Genomic DNA, 19,291 nt, shown 5'->3' on the forward strand with positions numbered 1-19,291 from the left:
AGTGCAATGCCTATTCCTGACATTCTAAGCCACACGTTTACTTGCAAAGCATTTCATTTTCCAGTTTTGGGAAAATGTAATTTTGCAAATTCAACTTCAAATTCCTCATTCTCCTTCATTAAGTCTAGCGCAGAGGCACAATACAATTGGGAAGCTTTTGCATGGAGTAGGAGGGAAGAAATGGGACCACTGAACAAAGTCTTCTGCAAACAATCAACTGGATTCTAAGTTCTCCTATAGTAATGAGTTGTGTGCTTGAAAACTGTTAATAAACCATAGAATCTTACAAAATAAGAGTCTATCACAGATTCTTGTATATGATGGGTGTAATGTGCACATCAAATAAAGTCACATTTCTGAAATATTTTTAAAGTAGCCTAGATCATTTTGATACATCAAGAGGTCTTGAAAACCCACCTTAAACAATCTTGCTAATTAAATCTTGATGTTAATTAAAGTGAAAAATTCTAAAAAATTAAAGATATTCCAGATGTATTAAGTATTCCTCCCACACCAGTAATAGTATATACTAACCTAAATTTGGTTGACTTTGTTCTAAACTCCATTTCATGCTATTACATTAAATATGAAAAACAAAAAGAAGACAGACAATATAAATACATTTATAATCAAATTAGTATCTCCTCTTTTGAACTGAATTATACTACATGGATGGATATTTTTTCCTTGTAATATACATAAAAAAGAACATAAGAAGTTACTTGGTTCAAACATATTTCTACCTAGGACATAATAATTTCATTGTAACTATAAAAATTAGACAGAACATCTACAAATACTCACGCTAGTTCTTTGCAGGGTATCACGTTTGAAGAGTGACCTGTGTTAAATTACTAGAAAAATGTGAAAATAAAGATAATAGTTCTTTTCAATTGCAGTCAACAGACTGCTTTTATGTCTGCCTAAGTATTATTAATTATACTTAAGATCAATCACAATGTTTCCTGACTCAAAAACAAGGGGCCTAAGGGGATAGCATCCAGACTGAGTTTCTCACAGCTAGGTTAATATGGATCTCAGGGGAGAATTAAAACATGGCACTGATTCCTAATTACAATGCATCTGGAACACCTTGATGGCTCAGAGATTGAATGTCTGTCTTCAGCCCAGGGCGTGTTCCTGGGGTCCTGGGATCAAGTCCCACATGGGGCTCCCTGCAAGGAGCCTGCTTCTGTCTCTGCCTGTGTCTCTGCCACTCTCTCTGTCTTTCATGAATAAATAATAATAAAATATTTTTTAAAAAATTACGATGCATCATCATTTCTCTGTAACACCAAGTTGTATCCCAAGATAATAACTTCACAGAGTAAAAAATGTGAGTAAGAGAGATCCTGGGAATGTCTAACAGAGATAAAATGTATTCAAAGCTCAGATATAACAATAGATATTGTTATAAAGGGGAAGGGAGAAGAAATGGGTAGGAAATATCAGAAAGGGAAACAGAACATGGAAGACTCCTAACTCTGGGAAATGAACTAGGGGTGGTGGAAGGGGAGGAGGGCGGGGGGTGGGGGTGAGTGGGTGACAGGCACTGAGGGGGGCACTTGACGGGATGAGCGCTGGGTGTTATTCTGTATGTTGGCAAACTGAACACCAATAAAAAATAAATTTATTATTTAAAAAAAATTAAAAAAAACAAAAGCAATTGTATCTACCAAGTCAATGAAAACCTCTTTCTCAAAAAAAAAAAAAAAAAAAAAAAAAACAGGCATAGGAAGGAGTGGCAGGGAATGGATTCAAAGGCACAGGTCAGAACAAAGGTCATAAAAGTTCATTTAGTCCTTTACAGTGTGAGGGAGAGGAAGTCTGTGAATAAACTATTATGTAACGTTCGGTTCTAACAAATATAACAAGCTCCTTAGCTAAATTTATTTCTGAATTGAATCAAATGGTTTGAAAAATCTGTTCTTTCCATTGTTTTGGTGTTTTTATGCACTTTCATACAGAAATGCAACTTATGTGTGTAATTTACTCACAAGGAAACATCTCTGTGTCTCTACACAATATCCTCACGATTTCCAATGTCCATTGGAATTCAAGCAGAAATTTCATGTTTACCACATGGGTTTCTTGCCTCTATTTGTTTATCTCAGAGAAAAAGCACACAGGTGATATTAGATCATTTTCAACAGTCTTTTAAAATGGCCAGGCAGTGATCTAAGTTCCTATTTAATGTTTATAAGAAACATGGCATTCCTAAATATTAGCCAAGTATGTCAAAAAAGAAAGGAAGGAATGGGAATGGATTATATGTAATAGTAGTACCATGGCCAACTAGAAACTCAACACTTAGACTCTAAAGAGCGTTTGCTGCTGAACTAGTGGACGTAACTTTCTCTGCTAGTATTTTTGAAAGTAAATGGCCGACTTCCTCTTACAGTTCTGAAAATTATTGTCAGTGTACCCCCCTCAGTGCCCGCCACCCAGTCACCCCCACCCCCCACCCACCTCCCCTTCAACCACCCCTAGTTCGTTTCCCAGAGTCAGGAGTCTCTCATGTTCTGACTCCCTTTCTGATATTTCCTACACACTTCTTCTCCCTTCCCTTCTATTCCCTTTCACTATTATTTATATTCCCCAAATGAATGACACCATATAATGTTTGTCCTTCTCCGATTGACTCATTTCACTCAGCATAATACCCTCCAATTCCATGGTGGGTATTAGTCATTTCTAATGGCTGAGTAATATTCCATTGTATACATAAACCACATCTTCTTTATCCATTCATCTTTCGATGGACACCGAGGCTCCTTCCAAAGGTTGGATATTGTGGACATTGCTGCTAGAAACATCGGGGTGCAGGTATCCAAGCGTTTCATTCCATCTGTATCTTTGGGGTAAATCCCCAGCAGTGCAATTGCTGGGTTTAGGGCAGGTATATTTATAACTCTTTGAGGAACCTCCACACAGTTTTCCAGAGTGGCTGCACCAGTTCACATTCCCACCAACAGTGTAAGAGGGTTCCCTTTTCTCCACATCCTCTCCAACATTTGTGGTTTCCTGTCTTGTTAATTTTCCAAATTCTCACTGGTGTGAGGTGGTATCTCATTGTGGTTTGGATTTGTATTTCCCTGATGGCAAGTGATGCAGAGCATTTTCTCATGTGCATGTTGGCCATGTCTATGTCTTCCTCTGTGAGATTTCTGTTCATGTCTTTTGCCCATTTCATGATTGGATTGTCTGTTTCTTTGCTGTTGAGTTTAAGAAGTTCTTTATAGATCTTGGAAACTAGCCCTTTATCTCATACGTCATTTGCAAATATCTTCTCCCATTCTGTAGGTTGACTTTGGGTTTTGTTGACTGTATCCTTTGCTGTGCAAAAGCTTCTTATCTGGATGAAGTCCCAATAGTTCATTTTTGCTTTTGTTTCTTTTGCCTTCGTGGATGTATCTTGCAAGAACTTACTGTGTCTGAGTTCAAAAAGGGTGTTGCCTGGGTTCTCCTCTGGATTTTGATGGAATCTTGTCTCACATTTAGATCTTTCATCCATTTTGAGTTTATCTTTGTGTATGGTGAAAAAGAGTGGTCTAGTTTCATTCTTCTGCATGTGGATGTCCAATTTTCCCAGAATCATTTATTGAAGAGACTGTCTTTCTTCCAATGGATAGTCTTTCCTCCTTTATCGAATATTAGTTGACAATAAAATTCAGGCCGAATTCGTGGATTTTCAGGATGATTTGAAGGTTATCTAGGTAATTTGGTGGGGACAGCTGATTTGGGGACCCTACTCTTCCGCCATCCTGCTGCCCCTCCCATTCTTCTTGTTTTTATTAGAATTTCCCTGGGAGTAGAGTGTTCATATTCATTTTCTAGCTTCAAAGCTACATGCAAAAAAGCTGCCTTCTTTTTATGTACTTCTCTTTTTTTAAAGCTGATTTATCCTTAAAAATAGAAAAACTATTTTTTGAATGTTTTTCATTGGAGTTGATTTGCCAACATAGCATAACACCCAGTGCTCATCCCATCAAGGGGCCGCCTCAGTGCCTGTCACCCAGTCACCCCTGCCCCCCCGCCCACCTCCCCTTCCACTACCTCTTGTTCATTTCCCAGAGTTAGAAGTCTCTCATGTTCTGTCACTCTGGAAAACAGTGTGGAGGTTCCTCAAAGAGTTAAAAATAGAGCAACCCTATGGCCCAGCAATTGCATTAGTAGGTATTTATCCAAAGTATACAAAAATACTAGTTCAAAGGGACACATGAACCCCAATGTTTATTTAAGAAAAAAATTCAGGCATCCCTAAAGGAGTTTTAAAACAAACAACAGTAAAAAAAAATAACAAAATGACGATAAATATCTATCAATAATCACTTTGAATGGGACACCTGGGTGGCTCTGTGGTTGAGCATCTGCCTTCGGCTTAGGGAGTGATCCTGGAATCCTGGGATCGAGTTCCGCATCGGGCTCCCTGCATGGAGCCTGTTTATCCCTCTGCCTGTGCCTCTGCCTCTCTCTCTGTGTCTCTCATGAATAAATAAATAAAATCTTATAAAAAATAATCACTTTGAATGTCTGGGTGCCTGGATGGGTCAGTCTTTAAGCATCCGAGTCCTGATTTCATCAAGTCATGATCTCAAGGTCATGAGATGGAGCTCCATGTCAGGATCCATGCTCAGTAGATAGTCTACTTAAGATTTTTTCTCCCTCTGCCCCTCCACCTCCATTTCTGTTGTCTCTCTCACTGTCTCATTCTAAATAATAATAATAATAAAATAAAATAATAAAAAGTAAAAAATAAATTTTAAAAAGTAAAGAACCTAAAACTATCATAAGATACTAATAAAAATTAGAGCAGAAATAAAAGGTATAGAAACTAAAACAATCACAGTCAAAAATGATAAAACAGACCAATCATGAAACCAGTTTCATTAGAAACAAAGCAATAAATATGATGAACCCCTAGCCAGACTTCTCAAGAAGAAAGGTGCAAATAAATAAAATCACAAGTACAAGAGAATAAATAATAAGCAACAGATTAAGGGAAATAAACGACAGCCTGAGGAAGAAAAACATACATTTAATTGGGGTTCCTGAGGGTGCCGAAAGGGACAGAGGGCTAGAATACGTATTTGAACAAATCATAGCTGAAAACTATCCTAATCTGGGAAGGGAAACAGGCATTCAGATCCAGGAAACAGAGATCCCCCGGCCAAAATCAATAAAAACCGTCCAACACTTCCACATCTAATAGTTAAGCTTGCAAATTCCAAAGATAAAGAGAAGATCCTTAAAGCAGCAAGACACAAGAAATCCCTGACTTTTATGGGGAGGAATATTAGGATAACAGCAGACCTCTCCACAGACACCTGGCAGGCCAGAAACGGCTGGCAGGATATATTCAGGGTCCTAAATGAGAAGAACATGCAACCAAGAATACTTTATCCAGCAAGGCCCTCATTCAAAATGGAAGGAGAGATAAAGAGATGCCAAGACAGGCAGGAACTCAAAGAATATGTGACCTCCAAACCAGCTCTGCAAGAAATTTTAAGGGGGACTCTTAAAATTCCCCTTTAAGAAGAAGTTCAGTGGAACAATCCACAAAAACAAGGACTGAATAGATATCATGACGACACTAAAGTCATATCTGTCAATAGTAACTCTGAACATGAATGGGCTTAATGACCCCATCAAAAGGCGCAGGGTTTCAGACTGGATAAAAAAGCAGGACCCATCTATTTGCTGTCTACAAGAGACTCATTTTAGACAGAAGGACACCTACAACCTGAAAATAAAAGGTTGGGGAACCATGTACGATTCAAATGGTCCTCAAAAAAAAAGGGGGGTAGCCATCTTTATATCAGATAAACTTAAATTTACCCCGAAGACTAGTAAGAGATGAAGAGGGACACTATATCATACTCAAAGGATCTATCCAACAAGAGGACTTAACAATCCTCAATATATATGCCCCGAATGTGGGAGCTGCCAAATATTTAAATCATTTAATAACCAAAGTGAAGAAATATTTAGACAATAATACACTTATACTTGGTGACTTCAATCTAGCTCTTTATACCTTCGATAGGTCTTCTAAGCACATCTCCAAAGAAACGAGAGCTTTAAATAATACACTGGACCAGATGAATTTCACAGATATGTACAGAACTTTACATCCAAAGTCAACTGAATACACATTCTTCTCAAGTGCACATGGAACTTTCTCCAGAATAGACCACATACTGGGTCACAAATTGGGTCGGAACCGATACCAAAAGATTGGGATCGTGCCCTGCATATTCTCAGACCATAATGCCTTGAAATTAGAACTAAATCACAACAAGATGTTTGGAAGGACCTCAAATATGTGGAGGTTAAGGACCATCCTGCTAAAAGATGAAAGAGTAAACCAGGAAATTAAGGAAGAGTTAAAAAGATTCATGGAAACTAATGAGAATGAAGATACAACCATTCAAAATCTTTGGGATGCAGCAAAAGCAGTCCTGACGGGGAAATACATCGCAATACAAGCATCCATTCAAAAACTGGAAAGAACTCAAATACAAAAGCTAACCTTACACATAAAGGAGCTAGAGAAAAAACAGCAAATGGATCCTACACCCAGGAGAAGAAGAGAGTTAATTCGAGCAGAACTCAACAAAATCGAGACCAGAAGAACTGTGGAACAGATCCACAGAACCAGGAGTTTGTTCTTTGAAAGAATTAATAAGATGGATAAACCATTAGCCAGCAATATTAAAAAGAAGAGAGAGAAGACTCAAATTAATAAAATCATGAATGAGAAAGGAGAGATCACTACCAACACCAAGGAAATACAAACGTTTTTAAAAACATATTATGAACAGCTGTACGCCAATAAATTAGGCAATCTAGAAGAAATGGACGCATTCCTGGAAAGCCACAAAGTACCAAAACTGGAACAGGAAGAAATAGAAAACCTGAACAGGCCAATAACCAGGGAGGAAATTGAAGCAGTCATCAAAAACCTGCCAAGACACAAGAGTCCAGGGCCAGAAGGCTTCCCAGGGGAATTCTATCAAACGTTTAAAGAAGAAATCATACCTATTCTACTGAAGCAGTTTGGAAAGATAGAAAGAGATGGAGCACTTCCAAATTCGTTCTATGAGGCCGGCATCACCTTAATTCCAAAACCAGACAAAGACCCCACCAAAAAGGAGAATTACAGACCAATATCCCTGATGAACATGGATGCAAAAATTCTCAACAAGATACTAGCCAATAGGATCCAACAGTACATTAAGAAAATTATTCATCACGACCAAGAAGGATTTATCCCCGGGACACTGGCTGGTTCAACACTCATAAAACAATCAATGTGATTCATCGTATCAGCAAGAGAAAAACCAAGAACCATATGATCCTCTCATTAGATGCAGAGAAAGCATTTGACAAAATACAGCATCCATTCCTGATCAAAACTCTTCAGAGTGTAGGGATAGAGAGAACATTCCTCGACATCTTAAAAGCCATCTACGAAAATCCCACAGCAAATATCATTCTCAATGGGGAAGCACTGGGAGCCTTTCCCCTAAGATCAGGAACAAGACAGGGATGTCCACTCTCACCACTGCTATTCAACATAGTACTGGAAGTCCTCACCTCAGCAACATCAGACAACAAAAAGACATTAAAGGCATTCAAATGGCAAACAAGTAGTCAAACTCTCCCTCTTCACCGATGACATGATACTCTACATAGAAAACCCAAAAGCCTCCACCCCAAGGTTGCTAGAACTCATACAGCAATTTGATAGCGTGGCAGGATACAAAATCAATGCCCAGAAATCAGTGGCATTTCTATACACTAACAATGAGACTGAAGAAAGAGAAATTAAAGAGTCAATCCCATTTACAATTGCACCCAAAAGCATAAGATACCTAGGAATAACCCTTACCAAAGAGGTAAAGGATTTATACCCTAAAAACTATAGTACACTTCTGAAAGAAACTGAGGAAGACACAAAGAGATGGAAAAATATTCCATGCTCATGGATTGGCAGAATTAATATTGTGAAAATGTCAATGTTACCCAGGGCAATGTACACATTTAATGCAATCCCCGTCAAAATATCATGGACTTTCTTCAGAGAGTTAGAACACATTATTTTAAGATTTGTGTGGAACGAGAAAAGACCCCGAATAGCCAGGGGAATTTTAAAAAAGAAAACCATATCTGGGGCATCACAATGCCAGATTTCAGGTTATACTACAAAGCTGTGGTCATCAAGACAGTGGTACTGGCAGAAAAACAGACACATAGATCAATGGAACAGAATAGAGAACCCAGAAGTGGACCCTCAACTTTATGGTCAACTAATACTCGATAAGGAGGAAAGACTATCCATTGGAAGAAAGACAGTCTCTTCAATAAATGCTGCTGGGAAAATTGGATATCCACATGCAGAAGAATGAAACTAGACCACTCTCTTGCACCAGACACAAAGATACACTCAAAATGGATGAAAGATCTAAATGTGAGACAAGAGTCCATCAAAATCCTAGAGGAGAACACAGGCAACACCCTTTTTGAACTCAATATTTATATCTCAATAAACTTGGGAAAACAAGCAAAAAAAAAAACCAAAATAATGTAGATTAGACTACACTCTGATAGAAATGTAAGCATCAAGCTTCTAGTGGAAAATATTTAATTTTTAGTAATAGATTGGGTTATTAATTAGAAACATACTATATTTCTTTATGAAAATTCTAGTAAAGTGTATTTATATTATCCGCACCTACTATAGTCAAGAACTTTCCCAAGTATTGCGTTTAAATTGATGAATCCTGCAAAATTTTATTTCCAATAAACTAAATGGAATATAGAGATCTTGATGAGTTGGTACACATTAAGTGCTCAGAATAGTGCCTAGCATATTGGAAATAATGAGAGTTTGATATTAGTATTGAATTTTCTTATAATGGATATGCATTTAATTTTTTAAATATTTAATTGGCTCATACTAATACCCAAATATCCACAAGAAATATTTTAGTGGAGTCATGGTTGTTATCTGCACTAGGAGATTCTTATATGAATAAATTTATTTCTTTGTCAAGAAAAGAGCTTGCATTGTGTCATATTCTTCTCACTTTTATAACATACTTATATAGTGATATATTTTATTCTTGAAAAATTTGTGTTCAGGGGCATCTGAGGGCCTCAGTGGTTGAGCGTCTGTTTTTGGCTCAGTTCGTGATCCCCAGGTCCTGGGATTGAGTCCCACATCAGGCTCCCTGCAGGGAGCCTGCTTCTCCTGCTACCTATGTCTCTGCCTCATTCTGTGTGTGTCTCTCATGAATAAATAAATAATCTTTAAAAAAGAAAAATATGTATTCAATATTCCACCATAGATCCTTACAATAAAATAAATGTATAAATTAATTTTTACAAATTTCTGTAATAATTGGTAAAAATTCTTGCACATTGAGTTATCATTGTAATTATTAGAAAGGTACTGATCTCATCAAATACACATAAAACTATTTGTGACATTGGAAACGTTCACAATGTTGCATAAATATTACCACTATATAGTTCTAGAATATTTTATTAATTCCAGCATGAAACTATGTACCTATTAAGAAATCAGTTCTCTATTTCCCCCCATCCATCCTCTAGCAACCATTAATTTGCTCTCTGTTTCTATGACTTCACCTATTCCAGATATTAATATAAATGCAATCAAATGGACTTTTATCTTTCACTTAGTGTTATGTTTTTAATGTTTACCTATTTTGTAGTATGTATAAGTACCATACTCATTTTTATTATGAATTATATTCCATTATATGGTGAGAACACCTTTTGCTTATCCACTTATCAATTGACAGATGATTTGGCTGTTTTCACCTTCTAACAGAAGTGAGTAGTAATACTAGGGATGTTCATATAAAATTTAGTTTCAAACTCATTCTCTATTTTAGGGTTCATATGCAGAAGTTAAATGATCATATTGCAAATATATTTTCCATAGCAGCTGCACCATTTTACATTTCCATCAAATTTGTACAAGGTTTTAAATTTCTTCACATCTTTGCCAGCACTTAACTTCCATTTTGGACTATAGGCATTCTAGCTGGTATGAAGATTTATTATTCATTCCCATAATATCTAATTACACTCAACAAGAATTCATGTGTTTGTTGGACATTTGAAAATCTTATTTGGAGAAATGTGTATTCAAGTTTTTTGTATATATTTAAATTGGGCTTTTTGTCTTTTTGTTGTTGAGCTGTGTTATCTTACATATATTCTGTACACTAAATATTTGTCAGTTATGAGTATTTAACTATTTCTCCCATTGCATACATGATCTGTTCACTTTATTTATAGTATCCTTTGCTTTTAAAATTTGTTTTGTTTTGTATTTATTTGTGTATATCCAAATATAATTAACATACAGTCTCATATAAGTAAGAAGGACAATTGTGATGAGCACTAGGTGTTGTAACTGTTGAATCACTTTATTGTACATCTGAAAAAATATTACACTATATGTTAACTAACTGCAATTTAAATAAAAAACTTGAAAAAGAAAAAATATTCTGATGTACAATTTAATGACTCAACAATTCTATACATTTTTCAATGCTCATCAGGATAGCTGTTCTCTTGGGGCACCTGGGCGCCTCAGTTGGTTGAGTATCTTTGGCACAGGTGATGATCTGAGGGTCCTAGGATGGAGCCCCATATCAGGCTCCCAGCTCAGCAGAGAGTCGGCTTCTCCCTCTTCTCTGTCTCTCCCTCACAATCCTGCTCTCTGTGTTTCTCTCTCAAGTAAATAAAATCTTTAACAAAATATATAACTGTTTTCTTAATCCTCTATTTATTTCTACTTCACCTATCCCCCACCACTTCCCCTCTCACAACCAACAATTTTTTCCCTGTATTGAATAATGTTTTCTTATTTGTCTCTTTTTTTGCTTGGTTTATTCATTTATTTTCTTAAATTTCACATAGGAATGAAATCCAATGGTTATTTGTCTCTATCTGGCTTATTTCACTTAGAATTTATATCCTCTAGATTCACCAATGTTGTATCAAATGGCCAGATCTCATTTGTTTTCATTGCTGAATAATACTCATGTGTGTGTGCATGTGTATACTATTCCGTCTCTAAATATTCATCTACTTATGTGATGGATTCCATATCTTGGCTATCATAAATAATTCTGCAATAAACATAGGGTGCATATATCTTTTGGATATATGGCATATTTTTTGGATTGGCATATTTTTTGTTTGTTTTTGTTTTGTTTTGTTCCTGTTACACTGTTTTAGTGATTTTGTTTTTTTGGGTAATTATCCTGTGGTGGAATTAATAGATCATGTAGTATTTCTATTTTTAATTAATTTTTTATTTTTAAATTTTTAATGAAACTCTATTCTGCTCCTATAACCAAGTTGCATTCCCAACAAAGATGCATAAGGATTCCTTTTATCCTAAATTTTCACCAATACTTGTAATTTCCTGTGACTTTGACTTTAGCTATTTTATGACAAGAGTAAAGTGTAATCTCATAGTAGTTTTAACTTACATATCTCTGATGATTTGTGAGGTTGAGCATCTCTTAATGTATATGTTGGAAACCTGCATGCCTTACTTTAAAAGAAAAAGTCTATTCAGGTCCTCTTCTCATTTTAATTAGATTGGGGTTTTTTATTAATTTATTTTTTATTGGTTTTAATTTTGCCAACATATAGATTAACACCCAGTATTCATCCCATCAAGTGCCCCCATCAGTGCTCGACACCCAGTCACCCCCAACCACAACCACAACCTCTTCCAACCCCAATTAGTTCATTTCCCAGAGGTAGAGGTCTCTCAAGTTCTGTCTCCCTTTCTGGTATTTCCCACTCAATTTTTCTCCTTTCCCCTTTATTCCCTTTCACTATTTTTTATATATCCCAAATGAAAGAGACCATATAATGTTTTCCTTCTCCGATTGACTTATTTCACTCAGCATAATACCCTGCAGTTCCATCCACGTCTAAGCAAGTGGTGGGTATTTGTTGTTTCTAATGGCTGAGTAATATTCCACTGTATACAGAGACCACATCTTCTTTATCCATTCATCTTTCGATGGACAACAAGGCTCCTTGCACACTTTGGCTATTGTGAACAGTGCAGCTATAAACATTGGGGTGCAGGTGTACCGGTGTGTCATTGCATCTGTATCTTTGGGGTAAATACCCAGGAGTGCAAATGCTGGCTCATAGGGCAGATCTATTTTTAACTCTTTGAGGAACCTCCACACAGTTTTCCAGAGTGGCTGCACCAGTTCACATTCCCACCAACAGTGTAAGAGGGTTCCCCTTTCTCCACATCCTCTCCAGCATTCGTGGTTTCCTGCCTTGTTAATTTTCCCCACTCACATTGGTGTGAGGTGGTATCTCATTGTGGTTTTGATTTGTATTTCCCTGATGGCCAGTGATGCAGAGCATTTCCTCATGTGCTTGTTGGCCATGTCCATGTCTTCCTCTGTGAGATTTCTCTTCATGTCTTTTGCCAATTTCATGATTGGATTGTTTGTTTCTTTGGTGTTGAGTTTAATAAGTTCTTTATGGACCTCGGATACTAGCCCTTTCTCTGATACGTCATTTGCAAATATCTGCTCCCATTCTGTAGGTTGTCTTTTAGTTTTGTTGACTGTATCCTTTGCCGTGCAGAAGCTTCTTATCTTGATGAAGTCCCAATAGTTCATTTTTGCTTTTGTTTCTCTTGCCTTCATGGATGTATCTTGCAAAAAGTTACTGTGGCCAAGTTCAAAAGCAGTGATGCCTGTGTTCTCCTCTAGGATTTTGATGGATTCTTGTCTCACATTTAGATCTTTCATCCATTTTGAGTTTATCTTTGTGTCTAGTTTCATTCTTGTGCGTGTGGATGTCGAATTTTCCCAGCACAATTTATTGAAGAGACTGTCTTTTTTCCAGTGGATAGTCTTCCTGCTTTGTCGAATATTACTGGACATAAAGTTGAGGGTCAGATCTGGATTCTCGATTCTGTTCCATTGATCTATGTGTCTGTTTGTTCTGTTGTTGTGCCAGTACCACACTGTCTTGATACCATGGATTTGTAGTACAACCTGAAATCTGGCATTGTGATGCCCCCAGCTATGATTTTCTTTTTTAATATTCCCTGGCTATTCGGGACCTTTTCTGATTCCACACAAATCTTAAAATAATGTGTTCTAACTCTCTGAAGAAAGTCCATAGTATTTTGATAGGGATTGCATTAAACGTGTAAATCGCCCTGGGTAAAATTGATATTTTCGGTATATTAATTCTTCCAATCCCTGAGCATGGAATATTTTTCCATCTCTTTGTATCTTCCTCAACTACTTTCAGAAGTGTTCTGTAGTTGTTAGGGCATAGATCCTTTACCACTTTGGTTAGGTTTATTCCTAGATATCTTATGCTTTTGGATGAAATTGTAAATGGGATTGACTCCTTAATTTCTCTTTCTTCAGTCTCATTGTTAGTGTCTAGAAATGCCACTGATTTCTGGGCATTGATTTTGTATCCTGCCACATGGCCGAATTGCTGTATGAGTTTAGCAACCTTGGGGTAGAGGCTTTTGGGTTTTCTATGTAGAGTATCATGTCATCGGTGAAGAGGGAGAGTTTGACTACTTGTTTGCCATTTGAATGCCTTTAATGTCTTTTTGTTGTCTGATTGCTGAGGCTAGGACTTCTAGTACTATGATAAATAGCAGTGGTGAAAGTGGACATCCCTGTCTTGTTCCTGATCTTAGGGGAAAGGCTCCCAGTGCTTCCCCATTGAGAATGATATTTGCTGTGGGCTTTTCGTAGATGGCTTTTAAGATGTGGAGGAACATTCCTTCTATCCCTACACTCTGAAGAGTTTTATCAGGAATGGATGGGAAATATCAGAATGGGAGACAGAACATAAACACTCCTATCTCGGGATCCCTGGGTGGTGCAGCGGTTTGGCGCCTGCCTTTGGCCCAGGGCGCGATCCTGGAGATCCGGGATCGAATCCCACATCGGGCTCCCGGTGCATGGAGCCTGCTTCTTCCTCTGCCTGTGTCTCTGCCTCTCTCTCTCACTGTGTTCCTATCATAAATAAATAAAATAAAAATTTAAAAAAAAAACACACTCCTATCTCTGGGAAATGAACTAAGGGTGGTGGAAGGGAAGGAGGGCAGTGGGTGGGGGTGAATGGATGACGGGCAGTGAGGAGGGCACTTGATGGGGTAAGCACTAGTGTTATTCTGTATGTTGGGCAAATTGAACACCAATTAAAAATAAATTTATTATTTATAAAAAAAACAAAAAACAACAACGAAAAATAAACATGTACAAGGTTATGGAAGAAAAAAACGGAATGGATGCTGTATTGTATCAAATGTTTTCTCTGCATCTATTGAGAATATCATATGGTTCTTGGTTTTTCTCTTGCTGATATGATAAATCACATTGATTGTTTTGAGTGTTGAACCAGCCTTGTGTCCCGGGAATAAATGCCACTTGGTCATGATGAATAATTTTCTTAATGTATTGTTGGATCCTATTGGATAGTATCTTGTCAAGAACTTTTGCATCCATGTTCATCAGGGATATTGGTCTGTAATTCTCCTTTTTGGTGGGGTCTTTGTCTGGTTTTGGAATTAAGGTGATGCTGGCCTCATAGAACGAATTTGGAAGTACTCCATCTCTTTCTATCTTTCCAAAATGCTTTAGTAGAATAGGTATGGTTTCTTCTTTAAACGTTTGACAGAATTCCCCTGGGAAGCCATCTGGCCCTGGACTCTTGTGTCTTGGGAGGGTTTTGATGACTGCTTCATTTCCTCCCTGGTAATCATCCTGTTCAGGTTTTCTATTTCTTCCTGTTCCAGTTTTGGTAGTTTGTGGCTTTCCAGGAATGCGTCCATATCTTCTAGATTGTCTAATTTATTGGGTTATAGCTGTTCATAATATGATTTTAAAATTGTTTGTATTTCCTTAGTGTTGGTAGTGATCTCTCCTTTCTCATTCATGATTTTATTAATTTGAGTCTTCTCTCTCTTCTTGTTAATAAGGCTGGCTAATGGTTTATCCATCTTATTAATTCTTTCAAGGAACCAACTCCTGGTTCTGTGGATCTGTTCCACAGTTCTGGTCTCGATTTCATTGAGTTATGCTCAAGTCTTTATTAACTCTCTTCTTCTAATGGGTGTAGGATCTATTTGCTGTTTTTCTCTAGAACCTTTAGGTGTAAGGTTCGCTTTTGTATTTGAATTCTTTCCAGATTATGGATGGATGCTTGAATTGCTATGTATTTCCCGCTCAGGTCTGCTTTTGCTGCATCCCAAAGATTTTGAATGGTTGTATCTTCATTCGCATTAGTTTCCATGAGACTTTTGAATTCTTTCTTAATTTCCTGGTTGACCCTTTCATCTTTTAGCAGGATGGTCCTTAACCTCCACGTGTTTAGAGTCTTTCCAAAATCTTGTTGTGATTTAGTTCTAATTTCAAGGCATTATGGCCTGAGAATACGCAGGGGACGATCCCAATCTTTTGGTATGGATTCAGACATGATTTGTGACCCAGTATGTGGTCTATTATGGAAAAAGTTCATGTGCACTTGAGAAGAATGTGTATTCAGTTGAGTTTGGAAGTAAAGTTCTGTAGATATCTGTGAAATCCATCTGGTCCAGTGTTTCATTTAAAGCTCTCGTTTCTTTGGAGATGTGGTGTTTAGAAGACCTATCGAATGTAGAAAGCGCTAGATGGAAGTCACCAAGTATAACTGTATTATTATCTAAGTATGTCTTAATTTTGGTTATTACTTGATTGATATATTTGTCAGCTCCCACATTCGGGGCATATATATTGAGGATTGTTAAGTCCTCTTGTTGGATAGATCCTTTAAGTATGATATAGTGTCCCTCTTCATCTCTCACTATATAGTCTTCGGGGTAAATTTTAGTTTATCTGATATAAGGATGGCTACCCCTGCTTTCTTTTGAGGACCATTTGAATGGTAAATGGTTCTCCAACTTTTTATTTTCAGGCTGTAGGTGTCCTTCTGTCTAAAATGAGTCTCTTGTGGACAGCAAATAGATGGGTCCTGCTTTTTTATCCAGTCTGACACCCTGTGCCTTTTGATGGGATCATTAAGCCAATTCACATTCAGAGTTACTATTGAAAGGTATGAGTTTAGTGTCATCATGGTATCTATTCAGTCCCTGTTTTTGTGGATTATTCCATTGGACTTCTTAAAGGGTAGTTTTAAGAGTCCCTCTTACAATTTCTTGCAGAGCTGGTTTGGAGGTCACATATTCTTTCAGTTCCTGCCTGTCTTGGAAGCTCTTCATCTCTCCTTCTATTCTGAATGAGAGCCTTGCTGGATAAAGTATTCTTGGTTGCATGTTCTTCTCATTTAGGACCCTGAATATATCCTGCCAGCCCTTTCTGGCCTGCCAGGTCTCTGTGGAGACATCTGTTGTTAATCTGATATTTCTCCCCATAAAAGTTAGAGATTTCTTGTCTCTTGCTGCTTTAAGGATCATCTCTTTATCTTTGGAATTTGTAAGCCTAACTATTAAATGTCGACGTGTTGAACAGTTTTATTTTTTATTTTAGGGGGCGGGGGAGCTCCCTATTTCCTGGATCTGAATGCCTATTTCCCTTCCCAGATTAGGAAAGTTTTCAGCTATGATTTATTCAAATACATATTCTGGCCCTCTGGCCCTCTCAGTGCCCTCGGGAACCCCAATTATACGTAGAATTTTCTTCCTCAGGCTGTCATTTATTTCCCTTAATCTATCCTCATGGTCTTTTAATTGTTTGTCTCTTTTTTCCTCAGTTTCCCTCTTTGCCATCAACTTGTCTTCTATGTCACTCACTCATTCTTCCACCTTGTTAACCCTCGTCATTAGGACTTCTAGTTTGGATTGCATCTCATTCAATTGATTTTTAATTTCTGCCTGATTGGATCTAAATTCTGCAGTCATGAAGTCTCTTGAGTCCTTTATGCTTTTTTCTAGAGCCACCAGTAGCTTGATGATAGTGCTTCTGAATAGGCTTTCCGACATTGAATTGTAATCCAAATTTTGTAACTCTGTGGGAGAGAGGACTGTTTCTGATTCTTTCTTTTGAGGTGAGGTTTTCCTTCTAGTCATTTTGCTCAGTGCAGAGTGGCCAAAAACAAGCTGTATTGGGAAAAGGAGAAAAAGAGAGGAGAGAAAAAAGGAAAGAAAAAGAAAAAAGAAAAAAAGAGAGAAAATAAGAAAAAAAAGAGAAGAAAAAGAGGGAAAAAAGGGGGGAAGCAAACAGAAATCAAAAAGAAAAAAAATCAAAGGGGAATATCCTCTGATGCTTTATATTTTAAGTCCCTTGACTTCCCCTGGAACTTTCCAGTGCTGCTTGGTCAATAATTTGTTTTTCCCCTGTCCGTCCAGCTGGTCTTCTGGGGGAGGGGCCTGCTGTGCTGATTTTCAGGTGTTAGCACTTGGGGGAGCTGCTCTGCCCCTGCCTGGTGCAGGGCTCAGTGGGGGTTGTTTACCCCGTGAGGCCCCAGGAGGAACAACCGCAGTGGCGGGGCGGCAGCTCTGCAGCCCTGGAGTCAGCTCCCGCATTAACTCCGGCGCTCTCCGTCTGCAGGGCCTGGAGGCTCTGGGGCGGGGCCGCTGATCTGCTCAGCTCGGGGCAGGAGCGTCCTTGCTGACCTGGGCCCTCCCGGCCTCTGCCTGTCCCGGGGGAGGCCGGATCCTGGGCTGTGTCCCGGCGCCCTGTGCTCTGGGGCCTGCGCTGTTGGATTCACGCTCCCGCCCCGCAGCCCCCTCCACGGAGCTGCCGCCCGAGCCCCTCCGAGCTGCTCCGGGTCCCGCCGTGCACGCTGCAGCCCTTAGGGAGCTCCGGGCACTCTCCCCAGGGCACAGGTGCCTGTTAGTGTCCCCGGGAGCCCGAGGGCATCCCCGCCCTCCTGGGTCCTGCTCTAACTCCCTGCGAGCCCCTTTCCGCGGGGAAGGTTGGTGCAGCTCCTGCTCCTCCGGGTCGGGGCTCTCCTGTCCTGGGGACACTCGCCCCGGCCTCAGCCCGGCTCCTCGCGGGGCCCCTCCCCCTTGGAGGCCTTTTGTGTCTTTATTTCTCCCCCACCCCACGTCTTCCTACCTTGATAGAAGCGCGAACTCTTCTCACTGTAGCATTCCAGCTGGTCTCTCTTTAAATCTCAGGCCGAATTCGTAGATTTTCAGGATGATTTGAAGGTTATCTAGGTAGTTTGGTGGGGACAGGTGCCTTGGGGACCCTACTCTTCCTCCATCTTGCCCCTCCCCTCCAGATGTTATATGTTAAATGAAGAATCACTGAATTCTACACCTGGAACTAATATTGCACTGTATGTTACCTAGCTAGAATTTAAACTTAGAAAATAATCATTTTAATAAAAAAGAAAGAAAAATAAAATATCCACCTATTATGTTTACTTGTTAATATATCTTGCAAATTATGATTAAATGTTTTTTAAATTAGCATAGGAGGGGAAAGTTGAGTTAATGAATGTATTTTGCTTATTCTCACTGATTTTCTTCACTTATCATTAAATCTTTGATACAATATTATGTCAAACCGAGTCTTTCACTCATTGACTTTATTTTTTTTATTTTTTTATTGGGGTTCAATTTGCCAACATATAGCATATCACCCAGTGCTCTTCCCATCTAGTGCCCCCCTCAATGCCGTTCATCCAGTCACCCCAACCCTCCACCCACCTCCTCTTCCACTAGAGTTAGGTGTTTCCCAGAGTTAGGTGTCTCTCATGTTTTGTCACCCTCACTGATATCTCCCACTCATTTTCTCTCTTTTCCCATTAATTCCCTTTCACTACTTTTGTATTCCCCAAATTAATGAGACCATATAATGTTTGTCCTTCTCTGATTGACTTACTACACTCAGCATAATACCCTCCAGTTCCATCCATGTTGCAGCAAATGGTGGGTATTTGTCATTTCTAATGGCTGAGTAATATTCCATTGTATACATAAACCACATTGTTATGCGTGCTGCGGCAACACAATCAAGGTCCTGAGGATAAGGGGATGAGGAAAATAAAAAAAAAAGTAAAGAGATGGCGACAGTAGGGACACAGTGGATGATGTCCAAGCAGTGCCAGCTTTATTCAAGGTTTTACAACATTTTATAGCATGAGCAAAACAAAGCCAAGAAGGTGTTTATTTTTAGCAGGTTTGTGAAACCCTCCAAAGTTCCCTTTTCTCAGCATACAAGACAGACTCACGGATGCCAGAAGACCTTGGTAAATAGATAAGCTTGTTGCTCCAGATGTG

Source organism: Vulpes lagopus, chromosome 13 (genome assembly GCF_018345385.1).
Source record: "Vulpes lagopus strain Blue_001 chromosome 13, ASM1834538v1, whole genome shotgun sequence".
Classification (NCBI taxonomy): domain Eukaryota; kingdom Metazoa; phylum Chordata; class Mammalia; order Carnivora; family Canidae; genus Vulpes; species Vulpes lagopus.